This window comes from Phaseolus vulgaris, chromosome 8, assembly GCF_000499845.2.
Source record: "Phaseolus vulgaris cultivar G19833 chromosome 8, P. vulgaris v2.0, whole genome shotgun sequence".
In the NCBI taxonomy this organism is placed as follows: domain Eukaryota; kingdom Viridiplantae; phylum Streptophyta; class Magnoliopsida; order Fabales; family Fabaceae; genus Phaseolus; species Phaseolus vulgaris.
In genome coordinates this window covers 41,386,458-41,409,312 of record NC_023752.2, presented here as the reverse complement: position 1 = coordinate 41,409,312, position 22,855 = coordinate 41,386,458, and positions in this window count along the sequence as shown.

Below are 22,855 nucleotides of genomic sequence, written 5' to 3'. Positions count from 1 at the left end.
TGCGAATCGGTTAAAATGCAAGGAAAACCAGCAGAAGAAGGAAAGTAGGTACCTTTTGATGATCAGGAAGACGATGAAGGTTGATGGTGATTCAGAATGCTAGAGAGCGCTGAGAGTTTTCCGCAGAAGAAAGTTAGAGCGTTCGTGAATGCGAGGGAAAGTGATGGAACAGTGTTGAGTGAAAACAGGTTTAAGGGTTTTTTCGAAATGGGTTTAGGAAGCGCAAACGGCAACTGAAGAGAGCCGTTGATGAAGCCACGTGTCGAGCGATGGGCGAGGGGTTTGGTGGAGCGTCAGAAAAGCAGAAGGTACAACCGTTTGGAATTCTGCGTCAGTGCCACGTAGACCGGTGTTGACGTGACTCTTTCAGTCTTTTCGCTAGACAAGTCTTCGCTTAAGACTGGGGGGCTTGTGTACCGCCCTGGTAGTCGGGAGTGATGACGTGGCATCCTGCTACAGTATAGGCGTGTTGGCAAGGCGCCAGGCTGGCAGAAGGAAAGGAAGTCGGGGGGCTCGTGAAGCCGCCAGTTATTAAGTTGGCGTGTTCCGATCTCCAGCATATCAGAATAGGCGATCACCGGGTTAAAGATGAAGTCGCCAGATGTGAACTCAGGCGACCAAGCAGTTGGAGATCGCCAGAGAAGGCACATCGCCGAAGATGAAGGAGAAGCAAATTACGAAGGTGGCCGGCGAGACCACAGGGAAGGTGTATGAGGACACCCTAACTCGCCAATTCCAGTAGAGATCGCACTCCCAAGTTAGCTATGCACTGGGCGGTACCATGCATAAGTAACTTCGCCAAAATGAGAGTAGAAGCAGCGCCAAGTCAAGGAGGCTCCAGATGATGGCACGTGTACGACTGGATGCGAGCCACGTGTCCAGGTCTGTAACTACCAGGAGAGAGAAAACAACCAGGTATATAAGAGTTCTCAACAAACTTTCTGAGGTACGCACGTTCAGTTTATACTCTTTACGCTTGCGAGTTATAGAGCTGACTGTGAGAGAGGATTTGCACGGTTCTTATTCTCTTAGTATTGGGTGATTCGGTCACTGACTTGGGCGTTGGAGTGCGATCGGCCGCAGCGGCGCCGCTCTGTTTCTTTGCAGGTTCTTGAGGTGGATCTCGAAGAGGAACGGAGGTGTGAAGCGGTGCGCACGTCGATCCTTTGACGAGGCAGTTTCCAACGTTCCGGTCAACAGGCAGGATCAGTTCCGAAGTAAGCATAGTCGCCGCTCGTGGAAGTGGCGTTCTGCAGTGTACATAGTCAGTTGTCGCCGGGTTTGTGTGTCATCGACGTATTAGATAATGGAAGATCAGGTGGTCTGGCATCGCCGCAAGAAGCACATCGCCGGATTTCCCAGTAAACTCAGTTGTAGCTGTTGGGGGTTCAGGCGAGGAAGTTCAAGCATGTGAGTCCAGTAAAGATGATCATTACGTCAGCATGAGGCACGAAGGTTAAATGAGTTGGAGTAAAAAGCTTGCTCCTCGACGACAGGATTCCCAGAGTGGACATTCGTCGATGGCGAGTTCCTCTAAGTTGGAACGTGCATGGCGTGGCAAAGAGGAAGGTGGCACCTGCGACAAGTAGTATCACAGAGATGGTGTACCTTGTTGCATCCGATACTCGCCTTGTCAGGTGGCATTCCAGAGCGTGTTGCGTGCTAGGTTACACCTTGAGTAGGAGACTTGGTCGCACAACTGCATGCTACGCAGAAATGGCGCTCAAGTTACCCCAACCCAGATGACGACACGTGTAGGGTTGGATGCTACCTGTTACTCCAACCCAGATGATGACACGTGTAGGGTTGGATGCTACATAGAAGTGACGCTCAAGTTACCCCCGCCAGATGATGACACGTGTAGGGCTGGGTGCTACCTGCTACCCCAGCCCAGATGATGACACGTGCAGGGTTGGATGAGAGCCACGCGTCCAAAGCGTAACTGCCTGGAGAGAGAAAAAACCTAGCTATAAAGGTAAACTTAATAGAATTTGCAGAGGTATGTTCATTACGGCTCATTGTTTTGGGTTGAGTGCACTTTAGTACGGTTCTACAGTATAGTTTTCTCTCAGTTTTTGGGTGTTCTTGTTACTGACTTGAGCGTCGGAGCGCCACCGGCCGCAGAGGCGCCATCTTGTGTTTTAAGGTTCTCAAAGAGACAATCTGTGGTGTGGACTTGAAGGGCACGTGGTGTCAAAGCTGGTGAGGAAGATCGTGACGAGGCATCTCTCTTGCGCTAGGTCAACCGGCAGGATCACAATTCTACATGAATTGTCTCAAGAATTCCTTCTCAAAGGTAAGAAACTTTTTTGTTGGAGGGTTAAAGCTTGATGAAAGGCTCATTGCCTTCATAGTTTCCTAGATTGTCACACCAAGGGGGAGCAATCATTCTACTCGTTCAAAAGAGGATTTTCTTTTAATCTACCGCATCATGAACAAGGTTAAGCTCATCTGGATCCACATCTTCAAAAACCTGTTAAATCTGTTTTCAGTTGAATTAAAATTGATTTGACTCATGATTAACTGCCTAAACCGGCTAGTTTTAAGAGCTATAAATATGGTTTCTCTTTGTATTCAAAAATAGACAGAAAGTGAGATTGAAAACGTTTTGGAGAAGAGATTTGATTCAAAGTTTTGCAAGATTGCCTAAAGGCTGTGCGTTGGTTCAAGAACTGATCTTAGAAGCTCTGTGATTCCTGAAATACCATGTGTAATTTGTTCCTTTTTTATTGTTGTAATTGTTACTTTTCTATACTTGTAAAGTTTGTAAACCTGTAAGGTTAGAGGGTGTAATGACTGCGGTTGTGTGAAAGGCAAAGAGGGTGAGTGTTCTTAGATTCTCAAGATCACCTCTTTGTGGCTTTGAGTGTGTGTAATCTGTGATTGATTGCTAGTGGAAAACCCAGTGGTTGTTTTGAGGACTGGATGTAGCTCAGAGGTTGAGTGAAACAGTATAAATTGATGGTGTAATCTCTCTCTCTCACACACACTCATTATAAACTGTTTGATTTGATTTTGTTATTTCTGCTACCATAAGCAACCGGTTTCAACCGATTGATTTTCTACAAACAGTTTCAATTACTTTGTTTGTTTGGCTTCCTTGATTACTCTTTTTGTGATTGTTGTTAAAACTTTATTCTTATCCAATCTTTGTGAAAATCTTTTGTCAAACAATTCAGCCCCCCTCTTGTTTAGGCCATTAATTCTCACATACTAGATTGAAACTTAATACTTATGTTATTTTCGTAAGCTCTCACTGACTTGATCGTCAGAGTGTGGTAGAACCCCTTTTGTCCCAACCGGGCCACTTTCCAGTGTAACGAGAAGACATAGAATAGAATCCTGAGGAGACAGGTTAGAAGCAGAGCTTTCCACTCAAGCCAACCGGCGAGAAAGTCAACCGACAAGAACAACTGGGATTTGAGTATATAAAGTCTATCTTGCATCTTAGCTGAACCAATTATTTTCAGGGAGTTATTGTCCTGAATGTGACAACCATTATAGTCAAAGGTAAGAACACAAGATAAATTATCAATCAATTTATCTACTGAAAGAAAATTAAAATTAAAACAAGCAATATAAGAACATACGTTCATGCTTCATCAACTTAATAAAGAAAGAGAAAAAATTTGGCATTTTTTTTTCTTTTAAAAAGGAAGAGCCCAATAGATCGTAAGGTGCATCCCAGTAGGAAAATCGATCAGATCGGATCTTATAGTCCATTGGGCTCCTTCTTCTGCTCCTGCTCCTCATCTAGATCTGAACTCATTTTCACCTTTTTTTCTTTCTTACCCTCCACCACAACCAACAACACTAGCAACCGCCTCCTTCCTGTCCACATCACAACTAACATCCAATATCATCCTTAAGCCAACTAGAGAAGCCAAACCCCCTACCTCCCCTTCAAAATATAAAAACCGCAAATTCCAACATTATAGAACATGAAATTTTAAACGTGCAATCCATCTCACATTCACATCAATCAAATACCACTGCACTCAGCACCAAAAAATTTGATAGCAAGTCCCTGGGCACCATTCTTCATAATATTCACGTGCTTCTCACAAATAATATATTCCCAACATAAGATCACTATACCTTTGGAAAAAGAACAAAAGCATATCACTTCATCTTTCGGCAAACCTAACCCAATAGAGTAGAGGGATAAGGTAAAATATTGATTGACACAGAAAAGCATCTGGAGGCCTAGTTTTGGTTTGGTGAATGGTGAAATGCTATTATCCTATAAAGGCAATTGAGAAACAAAATAAAGAAAATGACCACTTAGAAAAGAAAGGAGACACATATGGTTATAGGCAGCTACATCTTGCTAACGTAAAAATACATGTGTCTTTAAAATGAAAACAAGTTCTTCAGCATACTTCCCTCCCAAAAAGAACAACCATCCTTGTGTTGATTAGGCATTACATGAGACCAGGTTAACCGCATCCAACATTACATCTATAGATTATTTGCATCTCCATATTTAAAGTGAAAAATGCACAAATCCTTCTCTAAAAGGTCCAGGTTGTTATGAGCCAACATTCCTAAAGACTAAAGGTGTTGGGTAAAAGCGTGTGAATATTTTATATGTCCAATATGCCCTCTAAGGCTAGAGCCCTTTCACCTTGAACATGGACAATGCTCCAAAGCCCATCCAACATTGTGCAAAGATACGAATTTTATTTAGAAGGGGGTCATGGTCATAAAGGCTCTTATACTATATCATGAATCAACTATCACAATAACTTAAGATGTTAAGTAGATGTACGTGAATGGTTCTGAGTCTAACATGGATTTCAAAAGCCAACAATTCAAACAGATGGTGTGGCTATAGAATATTCAGTTGCACTGCTGGAGAAACCATTGCAACTATGGGAGATTTTCCCTTTTTGTCCATGTACCATTAAATTGAGATGGGAATCCAATAATGAGCAAGTTAGAAATAATTTGATTATTACCAATAAGCTTATCATAGAGTACAGGACACATTATTTGTCAAGAATTAAAGTTCACAAAATCCAAAGTATCATACAATGGCATCCTATATTGTAAATCTGTGCATCTTCAGATTTGGCACGGTGAATGCAACAATTGTCCCAGAGTATGGATGGCTCTATTTCATCATTAAATTTGGACTACACAGGAAATAATAACATTGTTAGATTTTAATTTCAAACTAATTTTCATATTCCGTCTAAATATCTACAACTATTTATCATAATGTCATGATAATGTTAGTGTGAGGTAACAATAGAGTGGGACACAAACACGCAGAAAAATGTACAGAACTATAAAAATCCATACAGCAAACTATATATATTTTTAGCTGGTCTTAGAATGTCACAAGTTACCACAAGTGCAATCAGCAGAACTAAGACTTGTTCTCTACTTAAGTCAGACAGTTCTAGGTCAAGTAACATAGAATATATCCAAATTTACTGTCCTAGGTTGGTAATTCCAAACAAAATATTATTCCCAAATCCATGAGCTCCAGAAGTAAAACATCTCCTTGAAATTCCACTTCCCAGTTCCCACGATCCACCCTAGAAATTTATTTCTCACAATCAAAAGTACTAGTTAAAATTTGAATTTGATTATCATTCTTTTTCCTAAGCATCATTAACGAATTTAAAGCAAGAAAACCTTAACGTGAATACATCTGAGCAAAGTTCTTTCTCTGCACCAGGGAAGTCGTTCAATCTTACACATAGATAGTTAACCATTACCAGGAAACACACACCAAACGCCACAAATCCTTCAGGCCCAAACCTAATATAAATTACAGATTCGAAATCAAAACCCTACAAAGTACAAATAACGGTTACATCACAGGTAATTAAGGTAAAATGAAATTCCATAATGCCGAAAAATGAGGCAAAGGGAGAAAATCGTACACGAATCAATAAAGGCGTAAAGGCGTAAGATGAATATGAAGGGAATTAAAACCAAACCCTAACCCTGACATAGAGTTACATCAAAATGAATAAATATTAATAACTCAGAATTAAGAGCGATTAAGGGAGCTACAAAATGCTAGATGGAATCGGCGGTTCCGTTATGACGACTATATGGATGATCGAAAGATGATTTATGCAAAGCTCTATTTGCAACACAGCCGTAAGGGTTTCATTTTTTCATTTTCTAAATTGGAGTCATGAAGGAGGGATATAAAAATTAATAGGTTACCTACAAATTATATTCGTATGTAATAGTTTTTATTTTTTTTAATTAAATTTGTATTAATTATATCTGTATGTAACATTTTTTGTTCTTTTTAATTAAATTTGTATTAACTTACATACGAATTATATATACAAATTATATTCGTATGTAACAGTTTTTGGTTTTTTAATTAAATTTGTATTAACTTACATACGAACTATATTGATATGTAACCGTTTTTTTATTTATATTTGTATTAACTTACATACGATTAAGTTCGTATCTAAAAGTTTTTGTTTTTTAATTAAATTTCCGTATATAATAATTTTTTTAATTAAATTTGTATTAACTTAGATACATATTATATTCGTATGTAACAATATTTTTCTAATTGAATTTGTATAAACTTACATACGGATATAATTCGTATGTAATAATTTCAATTTTTTATTTAAATTTTAAATACCTTACATACGGACTATCTCTGTATGTAAAAAAAATTATTTTTTAGTAAAATATGTAATACATTACATACAGTTTATATTTGTATGTAATAGTTAGTGTTTTTTAATAAAATTTTAAATACCTTACATACAGATAGTATCGGTATGTAATATTTTTTAATAAATATGTAGTACGTTACATACGGATTAGATTCGTATGTAATAATTTTTTTTAATTAAATTTTAAATACCTTACATACGGATTATAGCCGTATGTAATGTTCCCGTCGGTTGACCAGGGATGTCTTTGTGCGTGGCTTATCATCGCGAGCTAGGGCACCTTCGTTCTGCGCCGTCTGTGAGTACCTGAAAAGAAGTGGACAAAGGGGTGCCCTCGCGACCGTTTGCACTCCGACGATCAAGTCAGCTAGCGAGAAACATCAAAGGGACACACCTTCGTATCGGAACACCGTGAATGGGTGCTCTAAAGGTGGTCAAATAACTGAGTAACTAATGCTTTTTTCCCTAATTGTCTGTGCGTACAGTGGGTGCGCGAGCAAAACAACTAGGGTTTGTGTGGGTAAAACTCCCACTTGCGATCCCCGTCTCAAACGTCTAAAGACCCTTTTAAACGTCTAAAGCATTTAAAGCGTCTTAAAGCGCATTTAAAGCGTATAAAAACGTTCAACGCGTTTAAAACGTTTAAAGCATTTAAAGCATTTAAAGTGCTTTAAAGCGTTTGAAACGTAAACTAAATTAATGCGTACCTTAGCAAACTTTCAGGAAAACATTAATGTTTCGGTGCTTACTGCCACGTATTCTTCTAACTTGAGCGTTACTCTTCGTGGAGGGCCTTACAGCGTCGTAACCCAACTTAGGGATAATCCATCGTGCAAGTCCTCCTTCTTGGAGTGCATCTGGCGCAGCGGGTGACTTTCTGGGTGCCAACTCATACGTCCCAACCTCTAGTCACTCGCCCTGGGAGTGTATCTACCTTTCTCTCGTACCATGCACCCCATTTACATCAAATATTTGCTCAACCTTAGCCTCCCACCCTAAGTACACATTAGGATCACTTTCACCACTAAAGCTAGGGAGTTTTACATTAGGTGAATAAGGGTCAGCCACATGTTGGCGCCTCTCTTCATGGTGATGGTGCCTTGGTCGTGCATTGTCTTCATAATATCCATGAGAAGAATGAGAATTCCTTGAAGAATGCCGAAGAGGATGATGATGTCTTCTCTCCCGGTTTTGATGGACTTCTTCACGGCTTAACTCCAAGCTTTGGAGCCTTGCCTCCATTTGTCTTATCACATCAAGATACTGAGCATTTGATTGTCTGGCATTCTTTAAATCTTCAAAGAGAGTTTCCTTTTGAGGTGAGCAAGGTTTGGAGGATTCTCCACTAGAAAGATTAGCCATTATCATAAAAGTACAAAAACAGAAACAAACAATTAAAGAAACTTGTTAGCAAAATAAAGTAAGATGTAGGTTGCTGGAAAAGGCCAAAAGAATGTGCTCAAACCACTCCAAGAAAGTGTTCTTTCCTTAACCAAGCCTATCTTGTGGATTGGATGAGCTTCAAATGAAAAATGTCAAAGCAAACCACACTCACTTAAAACAAGTCTCCACAAAACTTAGAAGAACAAAAAGACAAGCAAGAAAAGGTACAAGCAAGAAAAGCTAAACCAAAACAGAATGCAATTGTTCCCGCCGGTTGACCGGGATCGTCTTCGCGCGTGGCTTGTCCTCGCGAGCTAGGGCACCTTCGTTTGCTCCGTCTGTGAGTACCTGAAAGAAGTGAACAAAGGGGCGCACTCGCAGCCGTTTGCACTCCGACGATCAAGTCAGCTAGCGAGAAACATTAAAAGGTGACGCACCCCAGTATCAGAACACCGTAAAGAATGCTCTGAGGGTGGTCAGAAATAACTGTACTAAAGGGCTAGAACTGTGTTGCCCTAATTGCCTTGTGCTCACAGCTGGGTGCGCCGTCAAGAACAGTTAGGGTTTGTGCTCTGTGTGACTATGAGAATTAGGTTAAAACTCTCCTTCGATTCTAATGCTCCCAAGGTCCCTTTTTATACATCTCTCATCATTAAAGCGCATTAAAGCGCATTGAAAGCGTATAAAAATGTTCCTTGGAATATATGAATCTTAAGTTACTTAACGCGTACCTTGGCAAACTTTCCCTGAAACCTTTAATGAGCACGTGGGCATTGCCACGTGCCCCTTTGACTTGATCGTTTATTCTGTGTAGAGGGTCCCACAACGCCGCTACCCAACTTAGGGTTACTCCATCGTGTGAGCCCTCTTTCCTGCGAAGTGCTTCTGTCACGTGGCTTTAACTTTTTGGGTGCCAACTCATGCACCCCAATCACTGGTTCCTACACTCCCTACTAGTACTAGAACTTATGGCCTTGGAGCCACCTTTCTCTGTTACTGTTATGAACTGTCGAGGCCCGATGTCTCTCTTAGGCGATGTCTTACTTTGGGTGACGTCTTACTTTGGGCGATGTCTTACTTGGACGACGTCTTACTTTTCTTCCTTGGGTCCCCTCAAGGGACCCACCATGTGTTGACTTTGACTTCTAGTCAATGCCCGGGTACGGGACGGTACACAAGCCCCCCAGTCTTTGTGCGCGACCTCAACCGTCAGCTAGGGACTCCTTCCCACTGGTTATTTGTAGATTCCTGCAAAAAAGGACAAAAGGGCGCCCTAGCGGCCGTTTGCACTCCGATGCTCAAGTCAGCCAGCAAGAAACACCAAAGACTATGCACCTCCGTATCGGAGCACCGTGAAGGGTACTCTGAAGGTGGTTAAATGAACTGTGTCTAGTGTATATTTTCTCCTTCTGGCAAAGATCTTTCCCTAGTCCCTTGTGCGTAACCTCCAAGCTCGAGCAAGCAACTAGAGAGTTTCTGGAAAATTTGCCAAAAGTCCGAACCCCGTTTCCAACATTCAAGGCGCCATTTAAGCTACTCCTGCATTCAAAGCGCCTTAAAGCGCATTTAATTATAAAACATAGCGCATTTAAGACGTTTAAACCGATTGGGAGCATTTATAGTACCTTAAACGCTCGAAACGGAAACTGTATTAAATAACCTTAATTACTTTATGTACCGCCCTGGTAGTCAAAAGTAATGACGTGGCGTGTTGGATGGGACACCTGGCTGGCAGAAGGGAAGGAAGTCGGGGGGCTCGTGTAGTCGCCAGTTATTAAGTTGGCATGCTCCGATCTACAGCATACCTAAACCGGCGGCCACCGGGTTGAAGATGAAGTCGCCAGATGTGAATCCAGGCGACCAAGTGATTAGAGATCGTCGAAACAAGGACATCGCCGAAGATGAAGTCAGATAGTCTTTCCCAGCTGGCCAGAGGATGAGCTCGGGAGATAGCTCACATGAACATACACGGTGAAGCAAGAAGAGTAGATCATGAAGGCGGCCGGCGAGACCACAGGGATGGTGTGTACGAAGGCTCCCGAACTCGCCACCCAGAAGAGATCACGCTCCAAGGCAACTATGCACTGAGTTGTGTCATGCATAAGTAACTTAGCCAAAACCCTGAAGAGTAAGAAGTGGCGCCCAAGTCAAGGATGCTCCAGATGGTGACACGTGTACAGCTGGATACGAGCCACGTGTCCAGATGTGTAACTGTCAGGAGAGAGAAAGTGCACAGGTATATAAGAGATTCTAACGAACTTCTGAGGTACGCAGGTTTAGATTGTTTCTTTACGCTTGCGAGTCTTGAGTACGCTGAGAGAGAACTTTTGCACGGTTCCTTAGAGTTTTTGAGTTTTTCTCTTAGTATTTGGTGGTTCAGTCGCTGACTTGGGCGTCGGAGCGTGATCGGCCGCAGCGGCGCCGTTCTGTCTTTTGCAGGTTCTTGAGGTGAATCGCGGTGAAGGACGGAGGCTAACACGGCGCAGAAGTCGATCCAGGTTTGACGAGGCAAGGTTCTTGCGTCCCGGTCAACAGGCAGGATCATCAGGCGCCCACCGTGGGGCCGTGTAAAACCTGTTCCCATCCACAACGTGAGTTCTTGGAGGTTTCTGCGGTTTCTGTTTGGTTGTGTGCTGGTACAACCATTTTCCACCGTTCATTTGAGTTTTTGTTCGGTGAGGGGAGGGTTTTTGCTGCTTACGCGAGTTTTAATCGGTGAGATCTGAGTTTCGCCGCTCGTTTGGATTTTCGTGGAAGAAGCGGTGGTTTGTGGTGGAGTTGCGAGTTTCTGTGAAGGTTTGCTGTGTTCTTGAAGTTCTTCGAAGTTTTGCGAAGCTCTGACCGATTGATCGCTGAATCAATCGTCGCTGAAGGAGGTGTTGTTCATTGCTCTTTGTGATCTGTCAAGTTTTCATGAGAAAGATGAGAAGCAACCGTTCAAGTCCAGTTGCGCCCGTTGCTGCTGAAGGCGCCATGACTATGGCACAGATGGTGGAAATCATGCGTTCGCTGCAGGCGAATGTGGAAGCCTCGCGCATAGAGCAGGCAAAAATGCACGAGGACCTGGTCGCCTCTCAGGCCAGGAATGAAGAGCTTAGCAGAGTCACTGAGGAATTGCGCCAAGCTCTTCAGGAGCAGCGAGGGCGCCCAGTCGCTGAAGAGGTCGCGCCGTCAACGCCGCCTCGCGTTTTTCCCATGCCTTTCGCTCAGGCGATTATGGACACGCCTATCCCTGCGAGTGTGGTACCTGTGAAGGCTGTTTTTACTGGCGTGGAGGATCCTGAGGCACATCTCACCACGTTCCATACGCAGATGATGCTGTCAGGAGGATCAGATGCTGTGTATTGCAAGATGTTCGTGAGCACACTCCAGGGGACGGCGCTGAAATGGTTTGTGAGCCTGCCTACAGGTCACATAACCAACTTCCAACAGTTTTCGAAGATCTTCGTCGAGCAGTACATAGTGAACAAGGCGCCGCCCAAGGTGTCTTATGATCTGTTCGACATAAGGCAGTATCAGGGAGAGTCCCTCAGGGACTACTTGAATCGTTTTGGGGCGCAGATGGTCCGCTCGCCGGCTAAGGACGAAGAGATGCTGGTCTACGCATTCAAGAAGGGCGTGCTGCCGGGACCATTCTGTGAGGCATTGATCAGGGCTCACCCCGCCACATTTGCTGAGGTTAGGCGACTTGCGGTGGCCCACATCGCCGATGAAAGTGAGGTCGCCGAGAAGAGGGGAAGCGTGCCCCCGCTAGGCCACGCGCCCAGACCAGGATCCAGCCGCAGAGGGTGCTGGAGACAGCGGCGGCCAAGAGGGATCAGAGGACTCGCCATCCTTATGATCCAAGGAAGAACAAGGGCAGGGGCCCAGGGCGCCCTCAACCGGCACGTCGGGAGTACAATCGCCCGCCGAAGGACAAGTTTGTCATGGGATTGGCGGACCTGATCGCCATTCCCAATATATCAGCTAGGCTGAAGGCGCCCGAGAAAGTTGGCGACAAGGTGTTGGGACCAAAGCCAGACGCCTGGTGCGAGTTCCACCAGGGCTTTGGCCACACCGTGGACTCATGCTTGGCTTTAGGATACCAGCTCGACGATCTGGTCAAGAGCAGGTTCCTGAATGACTACTTGCTGGACAGAAGGACGGGGGGCGCGTCGAGCTCCCAGCCAGCAGGTTGTGAGGCCCAGCAGCACGAGATGCCCACCCACGGAGAGATCCACACCATTGCAGGAGGTTTCTCGGGTGGTGGATGCACCGCGTCACAGAGGAAGAAGTATGCGAGGTCTGTGATGACGGTGGATATGTTTGAGGACCACTCGCCGGATGTGGACATTACGTTCACAAAGCAAGATCTTCGGGACGTTGTGCCTCATGACAACGACCCTATAGTCATCTCGCTTGTTACGGCGGGAAGGAAGGTCCACAGAGTACTGGTGGACTAAGGAAGCTCGACAGATGTGATGTTCTGGCCGACGTTCACACAGTTGCAGTTGCCCCTTGACCAGGTGAGGCCCTATGGAGGGTGCTTGTATGGCTTCACTGGTGATCAGGTGGAGGTCAAGGGGTATATAGAGTTGAGAACTACTTTCACGGATGAGGCGGGCTCGAGAACGGAGAAAATCAAGTACCTCGTCGTGAACGCTCCCTCAGCATATAACATTCTGTTGGGAAGACCGACGCTCAACAGAATAGGAGCTGTGCCTTCGACCAGGCACATGAAGGTGAAGTTGCCATCGATGGAAGGGGTGGTGATCACCATCAAATCTGACCAGAAAGAAGCGAAGAAGTGCTATGAGAATAGCCTGAAGAACAAGAGGTCAGTGAGTTACATCACGACGACGCCGCCTCCCGGTGTGAAGCCCAAACCAACAGAGTGGCGGGTTGTTGATGCAGCGATGGAGGTGGCCGCCGGAGGAGACGTCACCATGATAGACGCAGAGGCTGAGGGAGAGAGCGCCGAGCGGGAAGAAGAGGCGAGGAATCGCCCTGAGGAAGCGAGGGAGCTGGGATGAGAGAAGACTACAAGAAGTATGCACAGTGTTGTAAGCAATGTCAGCAGCACGCCGATTGGCACAAGGCGCCTCCCGAGGGGTTGAAGTCGATTTGCAGCCCTTGGCCGTTTCATACATGGGGAATAGACATTCTGGGACCCTTTCCATTGGCGATCAGGCAGATGAAGTACTTGGTGGTGGCGATTGAATATTTCACCAAGTGGATCGAAGCAGAACCAGTGGCCCAGATCACCGCGCACAAGATCGAAAGCTTTGTATGGAAGAACATCGTGTGCCGATTCGGTGTGCCCAAGCGCCTGGTGTCGGATAACGGAACTCAGTTTGCAAGTCACCTCTTGAAGAAGCTGTGCGAAGGGGTGGGAATTCAACAAGTATTCGCATCTGTCGAGCACCCTCAAACGAATGGCCAAGTAGAGTCAGCCAATCGGGTATTGCTGAGAGGTTTGAAGAGAAGGCTAGAGAAAGCCAAAGGAAGTTGGGCTGAGGAGGTACCCCGTATAGTTTGGGCGTACCGCACCACCGAGCAGTCAGGAACCCATGAGACCCCATTTAGCCTGGTCTATGGATGCGACGCGATGATTCCAGTGGAAATCCAAGAGAGCTCGCCGAGATTCCAGAACTTTGTAGCAGAAGACTCGAATGAGGAAAGAAGGCTGAATCTGGATTTGCTGGATGAGGTCAGGGAGGAGGCGAGAGTGAAGGCTGAGGCAGTAAAAAGAAGGATTGAACGAAGGTATAACTCGAAGGTGATGCCAAGGCAGTTCAGAGAAGGCGACCTGGTGATGAGGAAGGCCCACCAGTACGAGATGGAGAACAAGCTGTCGCCTAAGTGGACGGGACCGTTCAGGATAACCGAGGCGCTCGGGAACGGCGCCTACCGCTTAGAAACGTTGGGAGGAGGGGCGATTCCTCGCACTTGGAACGCCACGCACCTCAAGTTATATTACAGTTAAAAGCGTTGTAAGTAAAAACAAACACGTAGAGTTTGCAAGCTTTCTGTTAAAACAGTTTGAAGGGGGCACTCTTTTTTCCTAAGGAGGGTTTTTAATGAGGCCACCCAATAAAGAAGAGTTTTCAGAGTTTGAAGTGTTTTAGATTGCATGCTTGTTGTTTTTTCGAAAGTTGTGAAGAAAGACCTTGTCGCTTATATGTGATTTAAGGCGAGTTTGGATTTAAGGCGAGTTGTGAAGTTATGTCGCATGCTTTCTAAAAAAGTTTCTAAGTCCCCATCGTTTTTCGGCGATTGGCGGCATCAGTTAAAGTTTAAAGTCCTCATCGTCTTTAGGCGATCGGAGGCACCAGTTAAAGACCTCAACGCCCTCGCGCGTCCTGAGGCGAGAAAGAGATAAAGACCTCCTCGCCGTCGAGCGAGTGCAGGCGAGTTAGAGTAAAAAGTCCTCAGTGCTTCCAGAGGAGAGAAGATGTAGCCTCTGGGGCAATGTAGAGGCACCAGCAAAAAGTCCTCAGTGCCTCCAGGGGAGAGAAGATGTAACCTCTGGGGCAATGTAGAGGCACCAGTGAAAAGTCCTCAGTGTTTCCAGGGGAGAGAAGATGTAACCTTTGGGGCAATGTAGAGGCACCAGTGAAAAGTCCTCAGTGTTTCCAGGGGAGAGAAGATGTAGCTCCTGGGGCAATGTAGAGGCACGAGTTAAAGACCTTCTCGCCGCTGAGCGAGTTCAGGCGAGTTAAAGACCATCTCGCCGCTGAGCGAGTTCAGGCGAGTTAAAGACCTTCTCGCCGCTGAGCGAGTTCAGGCAAGGTAAAATCCTTCTCGTCTCGAGCGAGTTCAGGTACGGTGTGGAGGGTGGAATAAGTTTAAAGGATAGCTAAGGTAGGTTCGAAGAGAACACTTAGCTATCCGGCTTACTGTTCTAAAGGTCAGGGAAGGTAGAGAAGGATCCGAAAGGCGCCTCTACCCCCGGATAAGGGAACAATGGCCAAGTTGTGAAGGTAAGAGGAAGCTGGTATCGCCAAGACTCTTTGGCGACCAGGAGAAATTCAAGCGATGGCGAGAAGCCAAGGCCCGTTTTGATAAGGCAGATCAGGTAAGCTATGTCTTAAGCTGTTAGTTGGGTTGAAGCTCGTTATTTGAAAAGTGATTTCGCGCTGAGGTTCATTACCTTAAGGTTACAAGTTGTTAGAATGTTATCGCTCGAAAGTCGATGGTTCGAAGCAGTTAGTATACAATTGCGCTCGCGGAGTTGCTAAGTCAATTTCGTCTAAGAGATTTATACAGGGAAAATAAAGTTAACAAAGAGATTATGTAAAGAAGCAGGAAATGTCATAACATAGTGGCATCAGTTCAAAATACATGTACAGAAAAGGGGAAAGATTATTACAAGTAAGTTGTGTAAGAGAGAGACAGATGAGTAAGTAATGGAGGGAAGCAGCAAGCAGCTAGTCTTCAGAAGGAACGATCTTCCCATCCACCACTTCATTGTTCAGCGACACCATGGAGAGATCCAAATCAGGGTATTGACACGCAAATTGCTCCAGGGCGGCGTCAAACCCAGCACCAAGGATTTGGGCAGAGCTCAGCTCGAGTTCTTCGGTTTGCTTCTTGAGCCCCTCGGTCTGCTGCTCTAATTCTTCAACTCGCTTCTTGAGTTCTTCAGTTGTTTCACGAGCTTGAAGGAGGTCTTCAGCAACCCTCTTGGATTCCGCCTGCGTCTGGGCCAGCTTTGCGGCGATCTTCTCATTTTCCTCTTTGGCCTCGGCGAGTTTGGCCATGGTGTCATCTCTCTCCTTTTCAACTTTCCCCAAGAAGACCTCCCGATCTACTGACCTCTTCTCAAGGTTTTCTACCTTGGCTGCATCGGCTTTGATCGACGCTTCCAGGTCAGCCACCTTGAAACGGTAGGGGACCAGCTTGCTCTCCAGCTCGATCTTCTCTTGAGCTAAGAGGTGCACCCTATGGCGTAGATCGGTGGCCTCCTTGCGCGCCACCCTCAGCTCGGTGCTCATAGCATCCTCCACTCGCGAGTGGTCGATCTCTGCCAGCATGAGGTTGCAGGACAACTTCTCCGCCTCAATCCTTATTAGGCGATTCTCCTCTTGGAGCACGGAGATGTCATCCTGGAGTTTCTTGTTGGAACACTCCACAGCTTTTGATATGATGGAGGGGAGGTCCTCTGCCATCATCTTGAGTTTTGCTGAGAAGGGTTCCCACATCCCTTTAACCGCAAGGCGAAGGTGGGCAATCGCTGGTGGTGGAGGCGCTAAGGGAGCCTGGTGCTGGTTCTCGCCACCACCTTCTTGAGTTGGTAGGTGAGTTGGAGCTTCTTGGCGTGGTGGTGACGAGGTGGACTCGGTGATGATGATGGGTGAGTTGTGAGCACCTTCATCCCCACCTGCCGCAGCTTCGGCGATTGAGGCGGTTGAAGGAGGACCCCCTCCAGCAGATACATATGGCGTGGAGGCGCTCGGGGGGTTCTCCATGAAGTTGGGCTCAGGAGCCTCAACCACGGGAAATGCAGCCGCCAAAGGAACTGCTTGAACCGGCGGTGTTGCAGTTGGGGGAGGAGGAGGTGTTGGAAGGGGAGCTGGTGGTGAGGACGGTGTTGACGTTGGAGGAGGGGGTGGAGCAGGTGGTGAAGAAGGCGCCACCCTCCTTCTTTTGGTGATGAAGCCATCTTCAGTTGCCTCATCGTCTTCTTCTTCATCCTCATGGACCACCTGAGGGGTTTTCCTCTTTGGCTTCCTGAGGATGAGTTTCTTGCGTTGTTGGGCAGGCAAGGCTTTTGGAGGGGCTGGATCTTGAGGGGGCGATCTACCCTGAGCGGCGGCGATCTCCACCACTGAGTTGGGCACAGTCTGGGAGCCCGACGCCAACCCATGGGCTCGGGCGAGCGCCCTCAGTTCAGCCAGTTTTCCTTTGCCCAACATAAGATCTGCATAATACAAAGGTATACAAGTCAGCTCAAAGACAAAGATAAGCTCGGGAGATAGCTCACACGAACATACACGATGAAGCAAGAAGAGTAGATCATGAAGGCGGCCGGCGAGACCACAGGGAAGGTGTGTACGAAGGCACCCGAACTCGCCACCCAGAAGAGATCACGCTCCAAGGCAACTATGCACTGAGTTGTGTCATGCATAAGTAACTTAGCCAAAACCCTGAAGAGTAAGAAGTGGCGCCCAAGTCAAGGATGCTCCAGATGGTGACACGTGTACAGTTGGATACGAGCCACGTGTCCAGATGTGTAACTGTCAGGAGAGAGAAAGTGCATAGGTATATAAGAGATTCTAACGAACTTCTGAGGTACGCAGGTTTAGATTGTTTCTTTACGCTTGCGAGTCTTGAGTACGCTGAGAGAGAACTTTTGCACGGTTCCTTAGAGTTTTTGAGTTTTTCTCTTAGTATTTGGTGGTTCAGTCGCTGACTTGGGCATCGGAGCGTGATCGGCCGCAGCGGCGCCGTTCTGTCTTTTGCAGGTTCTTGAGGTGAATCGCGGTGAAGGACGGAGGCTAACACGGCGCAGAAGTCGATCCAGGTTTGACGAGGCAAGGTTCTTGCGTCCCGGTCAACAAGCAGGATCACCTTGTACCTGACAAAATGGCGTTTCTAATCTGACCTGGCTGTTGTACACGTGGAGGGCCTCACAGCGCCGTGACCCCATCTGAGGGTATCTCCTCGCGTGAGTCCTCCTACCTGGGAGTGCGTCTGCCCTAGGGGTGACTCTTTGGGTGCCAACTCCTGCCCCTAACATCTAGTCACTCATTACGAGAGCGTATCTACCTTCCTCTCGTACCCCGCACCTGTCTACCTTGGGCGTGACCTTCCTCATGAGTCGTATCTATCCCAAGGGCGTCTCTGGGGCGGCAGGGGCACTTCGCGAGTCAGGTTGCTCTACACTAGCGCTGTTACTATGGCCTTGAAGCCACCTTTCTCTTCTCTTTAATACTACCCCGGATCATCGGGATTTGAGGCCTTCCCACGGCGTCGCTCCCTCCATGGTCTTTCCTACCCATGGGTATCGGGGAGCCACACTGTGATTGCCTTGCCTTTGTGAAACTTGACCTTGGCGACGCCCTTGTTGGGCGACACCTTAACTGGGCGACGCCTTACCTTGGCGACGCTTCCTCTTGGCGACCCTGGCACTTGGCGCCTCTTCACCTAGGCGACGCCTTATGTTGACTTTGACCCCCGACGTTCACTTTGACCTTGACTTTGTCAACGCCCGGATACGGGATGGTACACAAGGCCCCCAGTCTTAAGCTGAAGTCTTGTCTTCAGCACAAAGACTAAGGTCTCGCCCACGCCGTCCATGTGTCAACCTGGTGACGTGTTATTCCTTGCTGACTTAACACTTCTCGAATTATTGACGTGACACTCTCTGAACCATGGGGGTGCCCTTAATGGCTGATTGGACATCCTCTGAAGCTGGGAAAGTAACACCTTTTGGGGCCACGCTTAATCGCGTGCCACATGGCTCATCACACGGCCAACCTCTAGAGTCCCTCGTGCTCCCCTTGAGCGCTTAATCCTTTGACACCCGGCACGATCACACGGTCCCCGATTAGCGCCTCTTGGGTTGCAAATGTAACGTTCAAGTTACCCAAAACCCCGCGCTCAAACCACTGTTTCATCCATTCTCTCTGCCTTTCTGCACTGTTCATCGTCTTCGAGCCCTTCCCCTGCAATCACTGCTCCTTCCTTCGCACTTCCCTTCCTTCCACACCTCGACATCAAAGGTATGATTTTTCCACCTCCATTACTCTTCTTCTTCGTTGCGTTGCATCGCTGCGTATTGAACTGCCTGGGACTGTTTATGTTTCTGCATTTCTGTGTTCTTCCGCTCCTCCGCTCTTCTCCGTTCCCTTCTCCTCCTTTCTGGGTTTTCTCGCGTTGGTGGCATTTTTCTAGGGTTTTGTCCCTTTTTCTATCTTGGCATCACTTGTTAAAACCCTTTTCCTTTCCTCTTTCTCCAGTTATTTATCCGCATCATGGTGCGCCCGAACTCAAGGTCTGGTTCTCCCCCCAAGACCAACTATAAAGCCTTCTATTCATGGGCCCCTGACGAGCTTTTAAGTGAATGCACCACTCTGACAACCATTCAGGACCTGGAGAACCATCGCGGTGATCCCCACTTGTACAATTTTAATGCTTTCTGCCGCACCCATGATGCGCACATTTCTGTTCGTCCCGGCAGACCTGGGGAACCTGTTTGCGTAGATGACAGACCCAGGAAAGGGGATCCCTTCTTCTTCATGTACCAAACGGTATTTAAACGCATCGGGGTGCGCCTTCCGTTCACACCCTTCAAGAGGGAACTTTTCACAGAGATCAACACAGCCCCGGCCCAGTTAAATCCCAACAGCTGGGCATTCGTTCAGGCCTTCCAAATTCTTTGCAAATATCTAGGCATCCTCCCCTCTGTGGATGTCTTCTTACATTTCTTCGAGGTGAAGAAACAGGGGAAAAGCTTTTGGGTAAGCTTCTCCGGGATCGCAGGTAGGATCCTTCTTTCTCTCTTCCAGAACTCCTACAAAAGCTGGAAGGCAAAATTCTTCAGGGTGTGCTGCGCCAAGCACGACCCCACAGCCTTGGACGGCTTCCCTCTGTACTGGACGGAGCACCCCAAGCTGCTCAAGGCCAAGGCCCTGGATGAGCTATCCCCTGCTGATAGGGAGGTATGCAAGGCCTTGGCTAGCCTGGGGATTGTCTTCGACACGCTGAAGCTCATCGCGAGCGAGTACAACGCCCACTCCCTGACCACCTACTTTGGTAGGGAGACTCCTCTCTTATTGTCTTCTGTTATCTGTATATTACTGCATCATGCTCGCTCTATCGGCCTCTTCCACCTGTTTTCCTTTGTGCTAAGTGCCTTACTCTTTTTGTGTGCCTTCTTTATTCATTGAGTTCCTTATTTTTCTTGATTGTCTTTCATTCATATTCTTTCTAGTTTGTCATACATTCCTCTCTGTTTTTGGTTTAGCTTTTATTGTTTACACCTTTTTCTTGCTTGTCTTTTTGTTCTTCTTAAAAGTTGTGTGGAGACTTGTTCTTAAGTAAGTTGGTTTGCTGTAACATATTTCACTTGAAGCTACTCCATTTCACAAGCAAGGCTTGGTTGAGGACAAAATATTTTCTTGGAGTGGTTTGAGTGCTTTCTTGGGCATTTTTCCAGCAACCTATATCTCACTGTTTTTAATTGTTTAACAAGTTTCTTTCATTGTTTTGTTTTCTGTTTTTGTGTATTTTCTGCTCATGGCTCATTTCTCTAGTGGAGAGTCCTCCAAACCGTGCTCACCACAAAAGGCAGCCCTTTATGAGGACTTAAAGAATGCCAAGCAATCCAATGCTCACTATCTTGAGGTGATAAGGAAGATGGAAGCACGGCTCCAAAGTTTGGAGTTAAACCGAGAGGAAATGCATCAAAACCGTGAGCAAAGAACTCCTCCTCCTAGTCGGCATTCTTCAAGGCACTCCCATGGTTATTATGAAGACAATCCAAGGCCAAGACATCATCACCATGAAGAGAGGCGCCAACATGTGGCTGGCCCTTGTTCTCCAAATGTAAAACTTCCTAGTTTTAGTGGTGATAGTGATCCCAATGTATACTTAGGATGGGAGGCTAAGGTTGACCAAATTTTTGATGTAAATGGGGTTAGGGATGAGCATAGAGTTAAGTTAGCTTCTTTAGAATTTTTGGACTATGCCATGCAATGGTGGCATCAATACCTCATGGACATTGACCTACACAAGAGGCCGCCCGTGGTCTCTTGGAACAATTTGAAAGCATGTTTACGCGCTAGTTTCGTACCCCCACACTTTAGGAAAGACCTTATGTTGAAACTCCAACGGTTTCATCAAGGCGCGCTAAGTGTGGATGATTACTTTAAACAACTAGACACGCTTTTAATTCGAGTTAATATGGATGAGAGTGAGGAGGCTAAGATAGCTAGGTTTGTGAGTGGACTTCGAAGGGATATTCAAGACGTGGTAGAGTTACAAGAATATTCTTCTTTGGAAAATGTGGTGCACCTTGCTAGCAAAATTGAAAATCAACTTGCAAGGAAAAAGGCTTTCAAAAATTCTTCTAAAGATAACTACTACCACTCTTCTTGGAAAAATAAAAACTCTTTTTCAAACATCCCTTCTAAGGACTCTACTTTCAAACCTAGAGAGTCTAAGCCTTCCACTTCCAATGCTAGGCCTAAATCTCCACAAAAATCGTCTAGTAAGAAGTGTTTTAAATGTTTAAGCTATGGACATATTGCTTCTAATTGCCCTACTAAACGAACTATGTATATGCATGATAGGGTAGATAGTAGTGAGCATGGGTCCGAATCTTCTAGACATTCCTCACCTTCTAGATCCCCAAGTGAGAGTGAAAGTGAAAGCCCACATGAGGGTGACCTATTAGTAATAAGACGCATGCTTGGACAAGTGTTAAAACCTTTTGATGAAACTCAAAGAGAAAATATTTTTCATTCAAGGTGTCTTATTAATGATAGAGTTTGCTCTTTGATTGTGGATGGGGGGAGTTGTGCAAATGTGGCAAGCACAAGAGTGGTAGACAAACTTGGATTGCCTACCATCTCTCATGCCAAGCCCTACATGTTACAATGGTTGAGTGAGGTGGGTGAGATAGTGGTGAACAAACAAGTCCTCATTACATTTTCCATTGGCAAATATAAAGATGAGGTCTTGTGTGATGTTGTTCCAATGGAAGCTACTCATATCCTTTTAGGTAGGCCATGGCCATTTGATAGAAAAAATTTTCATGATGGCTTTACCAACAAAATTTCTTTTAACTTCCATGGACACAAAGTCATTCTCAAGTCTCTCTCTCCAAAAGAGGTACATGAGGACCAAATCAAAATGAGAGAAAAGAGAGAGAAAGAAAAAGAAATTAAAAATTCCAAGAGAAGCCTTCTCATATCTTCCCAACAAGTTCAAAAGGTAATAGTTACTCACAAGCCTATTTTTTTAGCTATTCCTAGACCTATTGAATATGAGTCGGCTAAGGATAGTCCCACATGTTTGGACCATTTGGTAAAGGAATATGAAGATGTGTTTCAAGATCCTCCTAAAGGCTTACCACCTCTAAGAGGGATTGAACTCCAAATAGACTTCATGCCCGGGGTTTCTTTACCAAATTGCCCTGCATATAGGACCAATCCCCAAGAGACCAAAGAAATTCAAAGACAAGTTGAGGATTTATTAGCTAAGGGGTGGGTACAAGATAGCATGAGCCCATGTGCTATGCCTGTCATACTTGTCCCTAAAAAGGATGGGACATGGAGGATGTGTACGGATTGTCGCGCTATAAATAACATCACCATCAAATATAGGCATCCCATTCCTAGGTTAGATGACTTGTTGGATGAATTACATGGGTCTAAAATATTTTCCAAAATTGATCTTAAGAGTGGTTACAATCAAATTCGAATTAAACATGGTGATGAATGGAAAACCGCTTTTAAGACCAAATTTGGTTTATATGAGTGGTTGGTCATGCCTTTTGGCTTGACTAATGCTCCTAGTACCTTCATGCGACTCATGCATCATGTTTTAAGAGCATTCATTGGCAAGTTTGTTGTGGTTTACTTTGATGATATTCTTATATATAGCTTGTCCTTAGAAGATCATGAGTCATATGTTAGACAAGTTCTAGGAACCCTTAGGAAGGAGAAGTTGTATGCTAACCATGCTAAATGTTTCTTTGCATTAGATCATATAGACTTCCTAGGGTTTGTGGTTAGTCATAAAGGGGTGCATGTAGATCAAACAAAAGTTGCAGCAATTCAACATTGGCCAACACCCACCAATGTTAATGAAGTATG